The sequence below is a fragment of the Aedes albopictus genome, chromosome 1 (assembly GCF_035046485.1).
Source record: "Aedes albopictus strain Foshan chromosome 1, AalbF5, whole genome shotgun sequence".
Taxonomy (NCBI): Eukaryota; Metazoa; Arthropoda; class Insecta; order Diptera; family Culicidae; genus Aedes; species Aedes albopictus.
The window spans coordinates 92787627-92793626 of NC_085136.1; the positions used below are offsets into that span (position 1 = coordinate 92787627).

General features: G+C 41.7%; 1 protein-coding gene across 1 annotated transcript in view; it reads right to left on the reverse strand.

The window, feature by feature from the left end:
• Positions 1–4630, reverse strand: part of LOC109402081 (vesicle-associated membrane protein 7) — a 44038-nt gene extending 39408 nt beyond the window's left edge. The window contains exon 1 of the mRNA XM_019674693.3: positions 4325–4630. The gene's annotated coding sequence lies outside the window, so the exon portion shown is untranslated. The remainder of the gene's footprint in view (positions 1–4324) is intronic.
• Between the last annotated feature and the right edge of the window lie 1370 nt (positions 4631–6000).

Below are 6000 nucleotides of genomic sequence, written 5' to 3' on the forward strand. Positions count from 1 at the left end.
TTTACATTTGATCACTTCCGATGGGGCACCCTTAATCGATGAGGAATACTACCGGTTGTTCCAAATTTGGCCGGAAACTTTTTTTTTTGCCAATCAAGTTACCTAAAAATCCGCGATTTAATTTGTCGCATGGGTTTGGTTCACTTTTTTGTTTGGCCATTTCCGGCGGGACACCCGGAACCGGTTCCGGATCACTACCGGTTCAGATACATATGGTCTGAGAATATTTTCCTGCTGATTGTTCATCAGGATATCAAAAAAGCCACTATTTGATATGTCGCATGTATGGGTTTGGTTAACTTTTAAACTTGGCCACCTCTGGCGGGACATCTGGAATCGGTTCCGGAACACTACTGGTTCCGATATGTTCTGAGAATGCTTTCCTGCATACTGTTCATCAGGTTATCGAAAAAGCCGCGGTTTGATATGTCGCATGCATGGTTTTAGTTCAAATTCATATATGGCCACTTTCAGCGGGACACCCGGAACCGGTTCCGGAACACAACCGGTTCAAATATGGTCTGAGAATATTTTCCTGCTTACCTTTCATCAGGATGTCAAAAAAGTCACTATTTGATATGTCGCATGCATGGATTTGGTTAACTTTTACACTTCGCCACCTCCAGCGGGGCATCTGGAACCGATTCCGGAATACTACCGGTTCCAATATGATCTGAGAATGTATTCCTTCTTACTGTTCATCAGGGTATCGAAAAAGCTGCGGTTTGATATGCCGCATGCATGGGTTTAGTGCACTTTTATGTTTAGTCACTTCCGGCGGAACACCCGGAACCGGTTCCGGGACACTACCAGTTCAGATATGGTCTGAGACCATTTTTCTGCTTACCGTTCATCAAGTTATCGAAAATGCCGTAGTTTGATGTGTCGCATGGATGAATTTGTAGCGTTTTCATATCTGGCCCTTTCCTGGGGTACCGATCCGGAACACCTAAATGGCCATAACTCCGGAACGGCTGGACCGATCCAAACCATTTTCAATAGGAAACAATGGGACCAGATTCCCCGTCGAATGAACCGTCGGTCATTAAAATCGGTTCAGATTTACTGCCAAAAAGTGATGTGAGTTTTTTTGTACACACACATACACACATACACACACACATACATACACACACACATACATACACACAGACATCACCTCAATTCGTCGAGCTGAGTTGATTGGTATATGTGACTCGACCCTCCGGGCCTTCTATCGAAAAGTCATTTTTGGAGTGAACATATAGCCTTTACAGTACACTTAGTGTACGAGAAAGGCAAAAAAGACACTACACCGTCTTCAGCCAGAGGCTGCACAGACTGAACATTACACATACACGAGACAACGGACAACACACATAACACCCAGTGGCCCAATGGAGAATTTTCCGTTCGACGAAAAGTTTTCCCCAACTGGAGCGGGAATCGAACCCGCACTCCGAGGCTTACGAAACGCCTAGACGACTGACGCCGCTAACCGCACGGCCACGAAGCCCTAGAAATCCCTCCAAAGATTCTTTCCACTATTTGACCCAAATATTTCTCCAAAAGTTCTTCCGAGGATTCAAAAGTACCATCGAGAATTCTTCCAAACGTTCGTTCAGAAATTTTTCAAAAGAATTAAAAACAAAAATATCATCGAAAAGTTTCAAAAAAAATCCTCGAGATTTTGTTTTCATTTCATTTTCTGAAAATAGCTTCAGAAGTTTCTTCCAAGATTTCCCAAGAAATTCTTATACCGGTTTGTTTTAAAAGATCATTCACACCATACTTCTGAATATCATCAGGAATGACAGCGGGGGAATGTTTCTATAAATTATTTTCTAGAAATTTCCGAAAGCATTAACATGGACATTTATTCAAGAATTCATACAAACAGTTTTTCACGGATTTCCTTAAAAGTTTTCTCGGTCAACGTGTGTCATTATCCGAGGATTCTTTAAGGATTCCACCAAAAAATTCTCCGAAAAATCATGTACACAATTCTATCAAGAATTCTCCGGAAAGTTTCCGAAACAGTTTCTTGTGCAATCCCCGTGAAAGTACCGGGACAAATTTCCAATAGAATTATTTAAGATACGAGAAACGAGTTTCTGGAAGAATAATCAGCAAATTCCTGAAGAAATTCTCAAAAGAATTATAAGGAAAAACTTGAAATAAAAAAAAATTGATGATTTCCTGAGAAAATCCTCAGAAAGCACTCTTCCAAAATTTGCTAAAAAGTTGCATGGAAAAACTTCTGGAGAGATCTTCGACGAATTCCGAGGGTTTGAATTTTCAGAGGGTGAAATCACGGAGGAATATTTGGGTGAACTATTGGTGGAATCCTCAAAGGCCTTGAAAAAGGTATTTTTGGAAATAAACATCTCTAAAGGATCTTCGGTACATTCCTGAAGGAATTCCAAGAATCGTTGAAGAGCATTCTTCAACAAACCACTTCAAAATTTGAGCGAAATCGATTAAGTCTAAGAGAGCCCTCAACGAGCTTGAAGTTTGTATAGGAAAACTTGGCAAGGTGTACACTCATTGCACAATTATGGGCAACAATTATTAGTCACTTAATTTTTTATTCGGCGTAAAACCATCTGTCAAAGAAACGCTTCGATTACGAATATCGGAAAGTGCGAGCCCTGCTTTCGTTAGCTCTGTAAAAGCGAACTTTAGAGATTTTCAAGGGCGAAATGGTATCGTCACCAGAACAAAGGTATAATTTACGTTCTACATCTAGAAATTCATGTGACTGCATCTTATTAAAGCTTATTTCAGGCAAAATTTAAGGAGAAACTTCAGAGAATACAAACATGGCTGCCACAATGGCCGATTTGGTCCTCTACTCACGTTTTCAAGAGCACCAATCTTGAAAATTTGTAAACAAATGCTCTCAATTTGTAAAAGCTGCCTCTTTTTAGAAGTGAGCAAAGCCAGGAAAAACAAGTGCGGCTTGGTTCGATGCTTTGTTTGTCAGATTTGTGCCTCTAAAGTTTGTATGAAAAATTGCAATGGGATTTATTGATGTTTCACCTTAAGTGACTCATTATTGTGCCAAGGAACACCGAAAATCACACATTTATGGGTCACTTTTTGTGCAGCATAATATTGACAGTTCAGCGTACATGGGCATTGCATACTTTTAGGCGTTTATCGGTGGTTGTGTTGGAGATTTTGTCCCAATTTTGAAAAATTGATTCCAAATCGTGAAAATTGATTTCCAATTAAGAGGTTTGAAACCAGTTTTAGATTCTACTATAGTTAATATCTCGAGAATAAGTGATCATTCATAGAAGGAATAGACAAAACATTATTGTTGAGACGATTCCTCTTGAGTGACCCATAATTGTTACACAGCCAATTTTGACCCATTATTGTGGTTTTCATTATTCACCATCATTTTAATAATTTTAACGAACCAGCCAAGGGCTGAAAGTCTCTCAAATAAAGATAAATCAATCAATTGTAGGTGAAAATATGCCAATCAACTTTATCTGCTGTGTGGAGCGGACCTGGTGTGATGGTTAAAGCACCAGACTATCACGCCGAGGACCTGGGAACGAATCCCACTCCCGACAAACTCACAAACTGTTCTTCCTTCGGAAGGGAAGTAAAGCGTGGGTCCCGAGCCTAGGGCTAAAAATCTCGTTAATACAGATAAAATAAAAAAACTTTATCTGCTTTAGACTGCAAAGTGATCTTTATTTCGCATTTATTGGCTTGACCGATTCAACCGGTTCAACTGAATGTTTGCAAAACTGTGTCGGTCTTGGTGTCAATACAATGCTAATCAGAACAGTTTTATGTATCGAAACTTGCAATAACAATGAGGAAAAAAAATAGTGCGGTGTGCAAATATTAGTCCGATAACGTGTAATATCCTTAGGACAATCTGTGCCGATTCACGCCGTGACGGAATCTCATCGAAATATCCTCTTTTGCCCACTGTGCAATATAAGCACAACCAAAAGACTCTGCGTACAACAACCCAATCAAGTGGAACATATCATATTTCAAGTCGTTGTCGCCTTATCAGTAGGTAGCACTCGAGCCACTGCTCGGCATTCGTTGTTGACGCACTGGGTCTGGCTGGCACTAAACTCCGAGAGCCGAGAACCACCGACAACGGAGACTGGATTTTGAATTTTCTGGAAAACAATGAATGGCAGAGAAAAGTAAACAAGCTAAGTGTAGTCGCTGCCTGCCGTTCTGCTGCTCTTAGGGCGTAACAACATTCAAGGATGAATCACTCTCACTCTATGTTCATATAGATACCAGACGATGCACTCTGGCTGGCAGCCATTGTCCGCAGTTCCTGTTCCGCCCAGATACTTACCAAAATTTTGTTTCCTACACACAAAGCTCACAACACGACTTGCTCGAACAAAGATTTCACTTTAGCAGCACCGAAACGGGGTCAAAGAACATCCACTCGTCAATACGACATTCGTCGCGTCCCGTCGCATAAATGCAAAGGAAGTCTCTAAATCACAACTCGGATAAAATTACACACATTACACGAAATATCTTATCTTCACGCACTCAACTTATATGACTCGACACGAACCGTACGGGAAGAACGAAACTGCTATCGCAGCGAGATTATATGGTAATCAGTTTGTGAGTTTTTTCCCTTGGATTAACTTACACCACCAAAATCACTGCAAAATATTATGAGCCGTGATTATCTTATTTTGATGCACTCCGCGACGTAGATCGCTACTGTACTGCCTGGGACGACAGACGAGCGGAATAAAGTTTACTTTAACAGACAGTGACAGCTGTCATATGCTGTTGTTGTTTGTGCTACATCTGGCATACCATTCATATGTGTCGCCATCTTTCATTTGAACCACGAAACTGGAATCATATTGGAGAAGTTCTGATTGGATCAGCGGTCCAATTGGAATCAATCCCGTTCGAATTTATACGATTTATTACCCAAGTAATCACGAGGCACTATAACGTACCTCGGAGCTAGTACAATGCTAATAAGGAGCCGATACGCTCTATATTGGCCGCTTAGTAGCCCTGGGTGCCAAAAAGGCGAAATGTAGTGTTAATGGTTACTTGCAGACTTGGTCAAATTTTGGGGGGCAAAGCCTGTTTTTTCTGTTTTTTTTGTATGGGAAAATTTAAAAATCGTCAAATATTGGGGGGCAAACCTATGATTGCACCCCCTAAGTGGGCGCCTATGGTTACTTGGGTAGTTTTATACTGCAGGTTTGCGTGTTTGACTGTTTAAATGCATTGAATGTTGAATTTCTCGGCTATGCAGTTGACAAACTCCTTGGAACGACATCGGTTTAAATTCGTCCCTACGTTTGTACATGGTGCATTTGGTGCGTGGGTGATTTTTTTTAGACCGCAGCTTCTTCTGGAGCCCGTAGTAGGCCCGACTTCCGCTGATGATGCGCCTTCGAATTTCACGACTCACGTTGTTGTCAGCCGTCAGTAAGGATCCGAGGTAGACGAATTCCTCCACCACCTAGAAGGTATCCCCGTCTATCGTAACATTACTACCCAGACGGATCCGGTCGTGTTCGGTTCCACCTACCAGCATGTACATACTTTGTTTTTGACCGGATTTTGTAATAGTCGTTTCCCGGTTGTTGAGCCCAGCTCGTTGCATCACATCATCTTTCAGAGCGATGTTGAAGAGTTGGCATGAGAATCAATCACCTTTTCGCAGTCCTCAGCGAAATTCAAATGAATCGGATAGCTCACCCAAAACCCTTACACAGTTTTGCACAGCGTCCATCGTTGCTTTAATCTATCAAGTCCGCTTTCCAGGAAAGCCGTTTTCGTCAATGATTTTCCATAGCTCTGTGCGATCGATACTGCCGTATGCCGCTTTGAAGTCGGTGGACAGGTGATGCATTGGGACATTTCTGGAGGATTTGCCGTACGGTGAAGATCTGGTCCATTGTCGACCGGCCGTCGTTAAAGCCGGCTTGATAACTTCTCACGAACTTATTCGTCTTAGGTGACAGACAACGGAAGATGATCTGG